This window comes from Rhinolophus hipposideros (assembly GCF_964194185.1).
Source record: "Rhinolophus hipposideros genome assembly, chromosome: 21".
In the NCBI taxonomy this organism is placed as follows: Eukaryota; Metazoa; Chordata; class Mammalia; order Chiroptera; family Rhinolophidae; genus Rhinolophus; species Rhinolophus hipposideros.
The window spans coordinates 34,843,188-34,854,516 of NC_138067.1; the positions used below are offsets into that span (position 1 = coordinate 34,843,188).

Consider the following 11,329-nt stretch of genomic DNA (forward strand, 5'->3'; position numbering starts at 1 on the left):
TATCCCTGGTTTTCATATTTTGTTTTGTTTACATTTCTCAACAGGTCACCACTGAAATTTTTTTTTTAATCATATACATACTCAAAAGAGAGTTGCCAAGTGCTCGCTTCGGCAGCACATATACTAAAAGAGAGTTGCCAAGAAAGGTTTCTTAGCTCCTCCCCATGCTGATGGAAGGCAAATGCACAGAGCTCACCTCCTAGCTCCCTTCCGCTAGACCTGGGCTGCCGTAGGCCTGCCCAAGAAAGCCCAGGAAGGGGGATGTCAGGAGCCTGAGAGCTGCTGAGCAGGTCAGTAAGATGGGCCTGCAAGCGAGGGTATAAAGTTATGATGTTTTGTTCATCACAGATTTTTTTTTTGCATTGATTCTTATTTTTAAAAAATTGCATTCAAATATTTATCTTGATTACTAAGTTTTTTGGTGCCTCCTTAAATTTTGCCCCCAGGCAAGTGCCTCACTCACGTCTTCATGGTCCTGGCCTTTCCGTGGGGAATGGATGCCCCGCCATCCAGGCAAGCTCCCGACTAGACCAATCAACATGGCAGAGAAGATACCATTTCTCCCAACACCTCTCTCTCAGAGGGCCGGAAGCAATTCCTTTACTGGCCCTTCTCAATCCAGGCTCACTGGAATCTCTCTTCTTAAACTTCGTATCTTCATAAAGACTTCTGAAACAAGAAAACTCCGACTTTGAGAAACCCAACATGGGAAGAGAGTCACTGAATTACAATAGAGCTTTTCTTATACATTACACTAGACCAAATTATTCTACATACCGTCAGAAACCACATTCATAGTACATAAAGGTTTGCTGTTCTGATAAAGGTCTTGAAAAGACAGGAGGAGATGTACGGGTATTATTAGCTTCATTATTATCAACCACCACCATCACTTGCTGGCTTCCATTCATGGAGCTGAGGGCTCTGCATGTTTTAATTTGCTTAGTTCCCGGCAACCCTGATGGCAAACCTGCGGTTGCACTGGCCATGCAGCTCAGCTGGGATATGAAATCAGGTTGGACTCCAAAGACCACATACCATGGAGCTCGGAGGTAAGTGTGGTTTTACTCTTTCTTGCATATTTGACTGGCCTAGCTCTGTGCAGGGATGCTGAGTCCAGGGCTGAAGATTGGCCAGGCGGCTGCAATCATGGCACTCCACCACCATCACCACCATCCCACCCCCCCATAAGCCTGAGGACCTGCAGCTGAGGGCCCCTAAATGTGACCCAGCAGAGGCAGGTTCCCCAGCTACCCCATGGGAAGGGGCAGGGCTCCTACTCTGCTGGGCGGCCCTGGACACAAAGGTGTACCCAGAACCAGAGTCTACTTCCTCTACATAATGTCTTCAGAGAAGTTGGCGACAGAAGCACTGATTTTTAATTCTGAGTCCTTTTGCAAAAATAATCAAGACTTCCTGTCTGAGCAGCAGGATAAACAGATCTCCAGCTTAAAAAGAGGAAAGAAGGGATGTGGGGAAGAACCTTGGTTGTCACAGCTGGAAATTGAAGCATTAGGAAAAGCGTCTCTGTGTGTCATGTTCCCAGCCTGCCGAGAAGTCAGCCAGGCCAAGGCAGTGACCAGCCCTGGCTCTTCACCTTCCCTTCCTGGTGTACCTTCTATCTGTGAGCTCCCTAGCTTTGTCACTCTCTTCCTCCCTTTTCACCCCTCAGCAAGCCCCAGGGGGTGTTTGCTCATAGTATGCTCACCTCCATTCCTGTTTAGCCGTTCTCTCAGCTTTTCACTTTGTATTATGCCAAGAGCCCCTAGATGTACTGTCTGCTTCCGCTGCCAAACCTCTTTTATAAATTAACCTCTATAATGGGGTACATGAACCATTTCTTCCCCCAAACCTTTAGCATTACAGAGAAGTCTCAAGTCCCCCTGGACTCTAGAACCCAATCCATGGCTACTCCTCAACCTTACAAAAGGTAACCACTGAATCTGTATGTACTTTATCTGACTTTTTTCTATGCTTTTGCAACATACATGGGACTCCATCAAAACTAGGTAGTATTCATTGTTATTGATGAGTTTTGTTGATATTTTAAATGTAAACTATACATATATTGTTCCATTGACTTTTTTTTTTTTACTTAACAATACATCTTAGAGATCTATTTGCATGCCCATATGTCCAAATCAGTTGTTAAAAATTGCTGTTTAAAACTCCATGCTGTGAAGGTGCCTCAATCTATTAGGTTTCTGCTACTACAGAGGCTGCTGAGATGATTCTCTGGGCACACAGATGTTTCTTGAGGGTAGGTAAGGCAGAAGGGAACTTGCTGGGTAGCAGGTCTTGCACATTTCTGGTTCTAAACGACACCGCCAGACCCTCCAAAGCATATGCACCAACACGTGGTCCAGCCGCATCTGAGAGCAGTGCCCTGGTGGCCTCGTTAATACCTGCTACGATCAGACTTGTAAATTTTTGCCCATTTGATGGGTGACAAATATTATTTCATTTAATTTGCGTTTCTCTTAAGATTGGACAGGATTGGCACCTTTTTTTTGGTAATAAATTTACAATCCATTTCCCATGCCTCTTTTGTGAATTGCCTGTTTATATTCTTAGCCCATTAAAAAAAAATGAATAGTTTCTTTTGAAATCATCATTTGCTTCCCTGCTTGAGCACAGAGCAGGAGCTCTGGACACGTGGGATCTCAAGCCACCTATTCCCTTTGTAGGTAGACACAGCAGCTTTGGGCTCCAACATATTTCTTTAGAAGGGATCAAATATTGTCCCTTCTGTGAAGCCTTCTGAATATTCCCATGGCCTTTGGGGATCGCTGATCCTAAAGCTGGCAGTGACATGAGCTAGTACCATTGACAGGAGCCCCTTGAAGTCTGGGGACCCTGGGACACACTGCACCTCAGGCCCCACAGCACTGCCTCAGGGGTCTTTTCACAACCAGCTGGGACTTCCTCCCCACAGCTGTGCAGCACTAATGCACTGGTCCCAGCCATGGACTCGGCCCAGGGTACAGGGTTCTATGGGCTTCACTTGCCAGAGCCTTTCCCAGCTGAGTGCCTACTGTGTGCAACTCTTCAGCAAAGTGGCCCACGTCACACCTTTGTTTACCACCACTATTTACAGTTGCCAATAGCAAGTTCCGCGACTTGCTTCAAACCTCCCAGCAGGGCCCTAGCAAGACTGGGATTCGAACTCAGGTCAGCCTGCCTGCAGTGTCCAAGCTTTGCTGATGGTCCTGGCTGCACTCCTGGGCTGGCTGCTCCTGGAAGCTGAGCTGAGTGTAGCCAGTGTGTTTAGGACCTAGGCACAGCACCTGGCACCCCCACCCAACACCCATGCCCTCTCTACGGCATTCACATCACCAGTCCATGGCCTTAGCCACTGGAAGCAGAGCCCTGGGGAGCCTTGCCTTCCCCCTCCTATGGTCCCATCTCAAAGGATGCTGAGCAACAGGTACACTTGGGGAGAGCTATCTTGAGCCGAGAAAGCCTTGGTGAGGGTCAGAGACAACCAGGGTCCCACCCACTCTGGGTGCCCCTGCTCTGAGAGCCCACTGAGAAAGAGAGGCAGGGTTCTTGAAGGTTAACAGACCAAATTTTACTCAAATTCCAATAAATCTTCCACTTAATATTAACATTTAATACTGAAAAATCCTAATGGTGACCTGATTCCGTTTTTTGAATTCCAGCCCTCTCAGATAGCCTCTTTCTCGAGGTGACAAGCTGGTGGCACCTGAATTCATTACTGCCTGATTAATTATGCTGCCTTTGTACAAGGGAACAGGGGACTTCAATCAGGCCCAGCCACCATCCCCAGGCCTCTGTCTCATCAGGCCGGCTGCTGCCAGAGAAGCTGGCCCCACACCTGATGCAGGACAAACTGGGAAGCTGGGAGTGGTGGCTGGTTAGATGTGGCTGCCAGAAGTCAGAGGGCCTGGGATTTGGGGCCCTTTCTAAAAAAAAGCGGGGGAGGGAGGGCGCATAAAAAAAGGGCATTTGGGTGGTCGAAGAAGGAAGGGTGAGTCAGAGGCTGCAGAGTGGAAATTTCTGCTCTATCCTAGGAGGGGTACCAACCAGGAGAGCCTCTTCTGGATCCTTTGAAGCTGGGTACCACCCCTTCAGGACAGAGCACTGGGTCTCAGAAGTTACTGTTTCAAGCAAAGGTATCCCTTGGGATGCATGGTCACTTTGGCGAAGTCCAAGGTGTACATACCAGCTACCCAGTCATGTGTGTGTGGCACCGCTCTAGTGGGCATCCATTCAGGGTCTCGACATCTGGGATGGGGGTCGGGGCAGCTCCAGGGTTCGAGGCAGGGTGGTTTGTTAAAACCTCCCAATTTGCTGGTTTGTTAACCTGCCAGGGCGCTCCCACTACGGCCCTTTGTCCTGTGCTTTCTGCATTTGTCAAAGTCTACAAAGTTGTGAAACAGTCGTACTTAAAGAGTTGTAGAGTGATGTGTTTTTTCAAAGAAAAAGTAACTAAATATCTTTGCACACGTCAGATCCCCACCCCTACCCCGAGTCTGCACAGTGGGGAGCAATAGGAAGAGCACAGGACAGCCTGAGCACCCCCTGGGTCTTGACCTCAGCAGCTCTGGTTTTGAATCCTACACTGTCATGGATGTGCTGTGTGACCACGGCCCAGTTACCTAACCTGTCTGAGCCTTGGTTTTCAGGGACAGCACTCTGTGCCCACAAGATGGTTGTGAAGGTTAAATACTAGAACACACATGAAGTCTTTGTTTTTGTCCCAGGAGGTTCTGACCTCCTGACATGAGTCAGCTTGATCCAACTGTTTTGGTGTCACTTTGTCAAAGCTGAGTAGTGAAAACCAGAAGTGCTGGTTTTCATTACTAAGCTGTGTGTGAATTCATCATCCCATCCCAAAGCTTCGTGGACTGGGAGAGCATGCATTGTAGGGCAATTTTGTAAAACCTTGTTTCTAGGCCACAACAGAGCATTCCACACCCTACCAGCTCTGTCCCACCCAGCTTGCCCTCCCTGGAGGCTTCCCCAGCCTCCTCCGAAGCCAACTGGCAGGTGTGGTCACAGGAGCACCCCTCCAGGGTGGGGAGGGAGGATGCAGGTCCCAGGAAGACCCGAACAGTTGCTCATGTCCTGAGGAGAGGGGTGTGTGTGCAGAGGTGTAGCCTGGGAAGCCATAAAGAGTTGGCAGTGGTTCAAGGGCACCAGGACATGGGGTGGTAGCATCACCAATCAGAAGCCAGGACTGGAGTTCAGTGAAGGGAGAATTCTAGGTCCAGGCTGGTCAACATCAGTCACGCGTCCAGCACTAGGAATCTTCAGCCTATTGGAACACCCCCACTCAGACCTGAGAGACAGACCCAGTACCCTAGGCAGGGCCCAGCTGGAGCATCTGAGCCTCTACTTGGAGCCCGGCCTGTGCCTAGAGGTTAAGTAACTTGACCTGAGGCCCCAGCTTAGGAATTGAGGAGCTGACCTATAGATGCCAAGTTTTTTGATTCCTGATCCAGTGTTCTTCCTGGCATACTAGGCAGCTGAGAAGTAGGTGTCCTGGAGATCTTCCATACTGATGGAGCCCTTGTGCTTGGGGGTAGCATTTGTGAAGCAACATGAGGGGACAGGGGTGGGGGGGGCACACATTTCAGGCTCTGCATTTGCTATACTGATGGATTAAAATGACCAGATATCCCGGATGAGATTGGAGGCTGGTTACCTCCTCCACCCCTGCTCACCTCTTGACCTCCCTATCTTTGGGACTTTGCACCAGCGCTGGCAGATGGTAAGACTGAGCATGGGAAGGTGGGTGAAGGCCTTCGTCCTTGGCGGTGATCCTCTGGTCTCAGGGTCCTAGCATTTCTTTGACAGTTTCCAGATGCAAATCATTAGGAACTGAACTGGTCTGTGAGATAGCCCTGGTGCAAGGTACTCAGCTATTCAACACGCACTGTCCCCTTGACCAACAGTGTGGCTTCAAGACTAGACAGGAAGAAAGAGAACAGAAGTCCGTTTGTTGGTGTCTTAGTCAGCTGAGGCTCCCATAACAAAATACCATAGACTGAGGGGCTTCAAGAACAGAAATTTATTTTCTCAAAGTTCTGGAGGCTGGGTGACAGCGTGATTGGGTTCTGGTGAGAGCTCTCTTCTTGGCTTGCACATGGCCACCTTCTCACTGTCCTCACATGGCAGAAGGAGCAAGCTCTCTGGTGTCTCTTCTGGTAAGGGCACTAATTCCATTATGAGGACCCCACCCTCTTGACTTCATCTAATTCTAATTACAACCCTAACCCCACCCCCCGCAAACAGCCCATCTCCAAATACTATCACATTAGGAGCTAGGGCTTCAACAGCGGAATTTTGGTTGTTGGGGTGGGGAGTTCCCAAAGGTAGGGCCCTGATCCAATATGATTAGTATCCTTATAAGAAGAGACACCAGAGAGCTCTCTCTCTGTCTCTCTCTTTCTCTCTCTCACCCGATGACATGGTAAGACCATCTGAAAGCCAGGAAGACAGCCCTCATTAGAACCTGACTAGAACACTGATCTCAGACTTCTAACCTCCAGAGCTGTGAGGAAATAAATTTCTGTTGTTTAAGCCACTCAGTCTATGGGATTTTGTTATGGCAGCCCAAGTGGACTAAGACAGATGACAACATGCATCTTTAACTTATTAAAATCTAAAATAAATTAGTAATTTTACTAGTTCTAGAACAATGGAAGAACCTTAACATGTCTTAACTCTATTCATTAGCTCTCACTTTTTGTTCTATTGTCATACATTTTAATTCTTACATATATTTTGTAAAATATCTCTTCTATATGTATTTAAAGCCCTATAAGACATTATTTTTGTCACTATCCATTTAGATTTTCTCACTTATTTACACTCTTTGTTGTTTCTGCATTCACTTCTTTCTGCATTTCTGAATTTCATCTGTGATAATTTTCCTTCTGGCCAAAGAATTTCTTTTAGTTTATCTTTTAGTGCACATTTGCTAGTGACAAATGCTCTCATGTTTTTGTCTATTTAAAAATATCCTCAACTGAACTTCATTATTGGTGAATATTTTTATTGGTTATAGAATTCTGGATCGGCTTTTCAATGCTGTAAAGATGTTATTTCATTGTCTTCTGGCTTTCATGGTTTCTGTTGAAAAGTTAGCTGTAAGTTCTGTGGTAGCTCCAATAAAGGTAACCTGTCATTTTACTTGGCTACTTTTAAGATTATCTCTTACTCTTTGGTTTTCAGTAGTTTTACTATTAGATGTTTAGGTGTGACTTTCTTTGTATTCATACAGCCTAGGGTCCTGCAGGGCTTCTTGAATCTTGGAATTATGTCTTTCATTAATTTTGGAAAATTCCTGGCCTTTATCTATTTAGATATTGCTTCTGTTCTATTCTATCTCTTCCTGTCCTCTTCTGGGAATTCAATTACAATTATGCCAGACATTTTCACTATGTCCAAAATATGACATACTCTTTCTATATTTTCCATCTTTTTGTCTTTTTGTGCTTCAGTCTAGATATTTTCTTCTGATGTATCTTCCAATTAACCAATCCTTTCTTTATCTGTGTCTAATCTGCTTTGAACTCATCTAATATAGTCTTAATTTTAATTATATTTTTGTCAATTATAAAATTTCCATTGATTCATATATATATATATATATATATATATATATATATATATATATATATACACACATACACACATTTCTAGTCTCTGTTGGAATTTTCCATTTTGTCTTTTATCTCTGAATGTATCAATCAGAGGTTATTCTGAAGTCTATACCTGATAACTGTAATAACTACATTTCCTGTGGGTCAGTTTCTATTATCTATTTCTTTTCTTGGTTTTGGGTCATTTGGTCTTGTCTTGTTGTATGCCTCATAAATTTTGATTAAATGCTACATGTTGTATATGAAAAACTGTAGAACCAATGTGATACTGTGGATGATGCTATCTTTCTCCATAGACTGTCTTTTAGCTTTTGTAAAACAGTATAGAGATAGATCATCTTAATCTGGTTTGAATCAAAGTTTTATCTTTGTGACAGTTGATCCTTTTGTAATTTGCCCTTACTGCTAGTATAGTCTTTCAGAGGTCCTAACCAAAAGCCTATGACAGGACCTCTCTGAGATTGCCAAAGTTTTGCTCAGCTTCTTAGCCTTTAAGTCACTGCTCTTAGAAATAAATGCCTTGAGGAAAATAATAATACTGTTATGGATGAAATGTTCATGTCCCCTCCAAATTCATATGTTAAAGCCCTAAGCCCGATTTAATGGTATAAGGAAGTAATGTCTTTGGGAGGTAATTAGGTTTAGATGCCGTCATGAGGGTGGAGACTCCACGATGGGTTTAGTGCTCTTATAAGAAGAGGAAGAAGAAAAAAAAGAAAAGAAAAAAAAAGAAGAGGAAGAGATGCCAGATATTCCTTTCTCTGCCTTGTGAGGACAGTGAGAAGGCAGCCATCTGTCAGCCAGGAAGAGGGCCCTCACCAAGATCCAATTATGCCAACATCTTGATCTTGGAGTTTCAACCTCCATAAATGTGAGAAATCAATGTTGGCTGTTTAAGTCACCCAGTCTATGTATTTTGTTATAGCAGCCCAAGCTGACTAAGACAAGTGTCCAGGTGTCAGGCTCATCTTTCTATGCTTCCCTTTTCTCCAGGATCTTATCCTCTCAAGTTCTCACTGCCTGGGTAGATCTCTGGTGTTTTCAGACAGAGTTTCTCAACTCTTCCAGTCATTTGAGATAAGAAGTTTAGTTTGATTCAGGCTAGTGTTCCAGAGCTAGAAGCAGGGGTCTCAGCTATTTCTTTAGTGTAATTTCTCAGCTATAATGATGGTCAGCACAAAAATAAAGTTTTGGGGTATTGGCTTTGGAGTAATAAATTCTATCTGGGTGGGTAAAAACAAAATACAAATTGATATGGTTAACTGGAAAAAAAAGAAAATTGTAGTTTTCTATTAAGGCAAATTATTCTAATTAAATTAGTATAAGGAGCTTCGCAGCAGTCACTGGAAACATACAATATATCACAGCTAACTTCCCAATATTTTTCCCATAGTGAAGTGTACCTTTGGTTTATAGCAGCAAGAATTTAGGAGAGCTCCTAGCATTCCCAGCCCTCTGCCAGACTCCGGGTCACACTACAAGATGTTTGCCAGGTCCCTAAGAAGATAATGTATTTGACTCTGCATTACAGACCAGGCAAATTCACTCAGCAAACATAGCAACCAAGTTTAAAGATTCTTATCTTCTCCAAAAGTTTCAGAGTTTGTTCTTTTAAAGTGCAAACATCCATAAAATCTGAGATGAAAGAATAAACAGAAAAAACAAACATAGTTTTCCATAACAGAGCAGAGACATGATACAGCTAACGACTTCTCAAATGAACACTGCTGTTTTAAGCTTTGCCCTAACAGATGGTTCATGTCATATAGGTGAAAGGGCCATCATAGCACAAATTTCAATCAGAGTATCAGGATGAACCAGTTAACCTCAAGGTCAGAGCTGCATACTGTATCTTGAACTGCATGTCCTATAGGAAGAGAGAGAAGACAAGAGCAGTTGGGAAGGCTGAGGGTATTGACTGCAGGTACTCACATTTTGATAAGCAAATGGGCTTTATTACCAAGTCTGGACATAACTACCAGCAAATGTATAGTTAAGGCTATTAAGTGAAGTGCCGTGGGAACTAGATGGATGGAAATAAATCTGCAAGCCTAAGAGACCATTCCCTAAGACGTTTAGAGACTGGTTAATGAGATTATCTTTGGCCTTGAAACACAATTTGGAAGTCAAGGCCAAAAGCTTAAGTTGGATTGTTTCAGCTAACAAAATAAGAGATGACTACGGGAAGTCCATGGGGGTCTTTCAACACAGAAGACAAAATGGTTACAGGCAGGTTATAATCACAGAATCTATTAGGACTAAATGGGTTCTCTTGTAGATCTAGTCTAACCATCTTTTCTCATAGAAGATGAGCTGACACCACCTAGGGAACTCCCTTTCATCTGTCAAGACTCATATCAAACATCAATTCTTCTGCAAAGCCTTCCATCCTTCTATTTGGTGGCTTCCTTCTTTGTCATTTTCTAATCTGGAGAGTGAGCTCCATAACTTCAGAAGCTCAAGCAGAGTATTAATCCTAAACAATACTTTTAAAAATGTCAACTATCCCATCCGTGTTTAAATTTATAATATTCCTATGAATGCTACCTTTTTCTTTTTACCATTTAGTTGATTTAGGATCTACATGTGACGATTTTCTTTGCAATTCATTATTGAAGAACTGGATCCTTTGTCCTGTAGTTTCATAAGATCTGAATAGTTTCGATTATGGCCCCACAGTGTTTTTAACACGGTCTCCTACACTTTGTATTTCCTGAAAGGTGGTAATTGATCTACATGAGGCTCAACCAGATTCAGGTTTGATTTGTGTGGAGGGGCAGGGGCATGAGGAGTGTCAAGACAACTTCATAATTGGTGTTGAGTTTTTCCATTAGAAGGCGCATCATGTCAGGTTCAGTTTTCGTGGTGTTAGTAGCTGGTAATGCTTAGATCCATTAATTCATTAGGAATGCAAAATGATGATGTTCTATCTCTCACTCTTCATTTATTCGCTGGAAATACTTCTATAAAGAGATATTTCCCCTCATCTACCATGTAAAACCACTTAACAAGACAATGCTTGTCTCTTTCCGTCTCCCATGGCTGCAACAAGAAGTGTCGCCATGTCCGCGCATCTGCAATGGATGGTTGCAGGCGACTGCTCCAGCTTCTTAAAAGGAACACGCGGACGGACAGCACCAAACCCAGTAATCTGAAGTCCCACAACTCCTTCTGCTACAATGGGCTGATTCACCACAAGACAGTGGGCGTGGAGCCAGCAGATCTTGGCAAAGGTGTGGTGGTCGTCATAAAGCGGAGATCGGGCCAGCGAAAGCCAGCCACCTCCTAGGTGTGAACCACCATCAACAAGAACGTCCGGGTCACCCTCAGCAGCAGCCAGCACATGATGGTCCTAAGAACAACAACCTCCCGGGCCTGCGCATGGCCACCATCCACAGAGCCAGCGCCATGCTGCCCAGCCAGGAGCCTCTGATGCTGAAGAGGAAAGGGGCTTGCCCCACCCAGAGCTCCTGAGCACCTCCCCCCACCAAAGCAATAACCTATAAAGCTCAGCTGATCCCTTTCCCCTCACAAAAGACCATGCTTTCTCTCAGGTTGGAATCTTCCGCCAGAGGATGAACAACTTTAAGCAAACCTTCATTTATTCTTTATTTTCTAGCCAAGAAACAACTGCAAGATAGTGGGCCTGAAGGCTGCAGAGAAGTTGATCTTGCTTGGTTCTTCCCTCATCAGTC

The 11,329-nt window shown here is 44.4% G+C and overlaps 1 pseudogene across 1 annotated transcript; it reads left to right on the plus strand.

Annotated features, from left to right (window-relative positions):
- The first annotated feature begins 10,696 nt into the window (after positions 1-10,696).
- LOC308489720 (large ribosomal subunit protein eL28-like) lies at positions 10,697-11,108 on the plus strand (annotated as a pseudogene). The gene has a single exon. The product of its transcript is annotated as a large ribosomal subunit protein eL28-like (transcript).
- Positions 11,109-11,329: the final 221 nt, after the last annotated feature.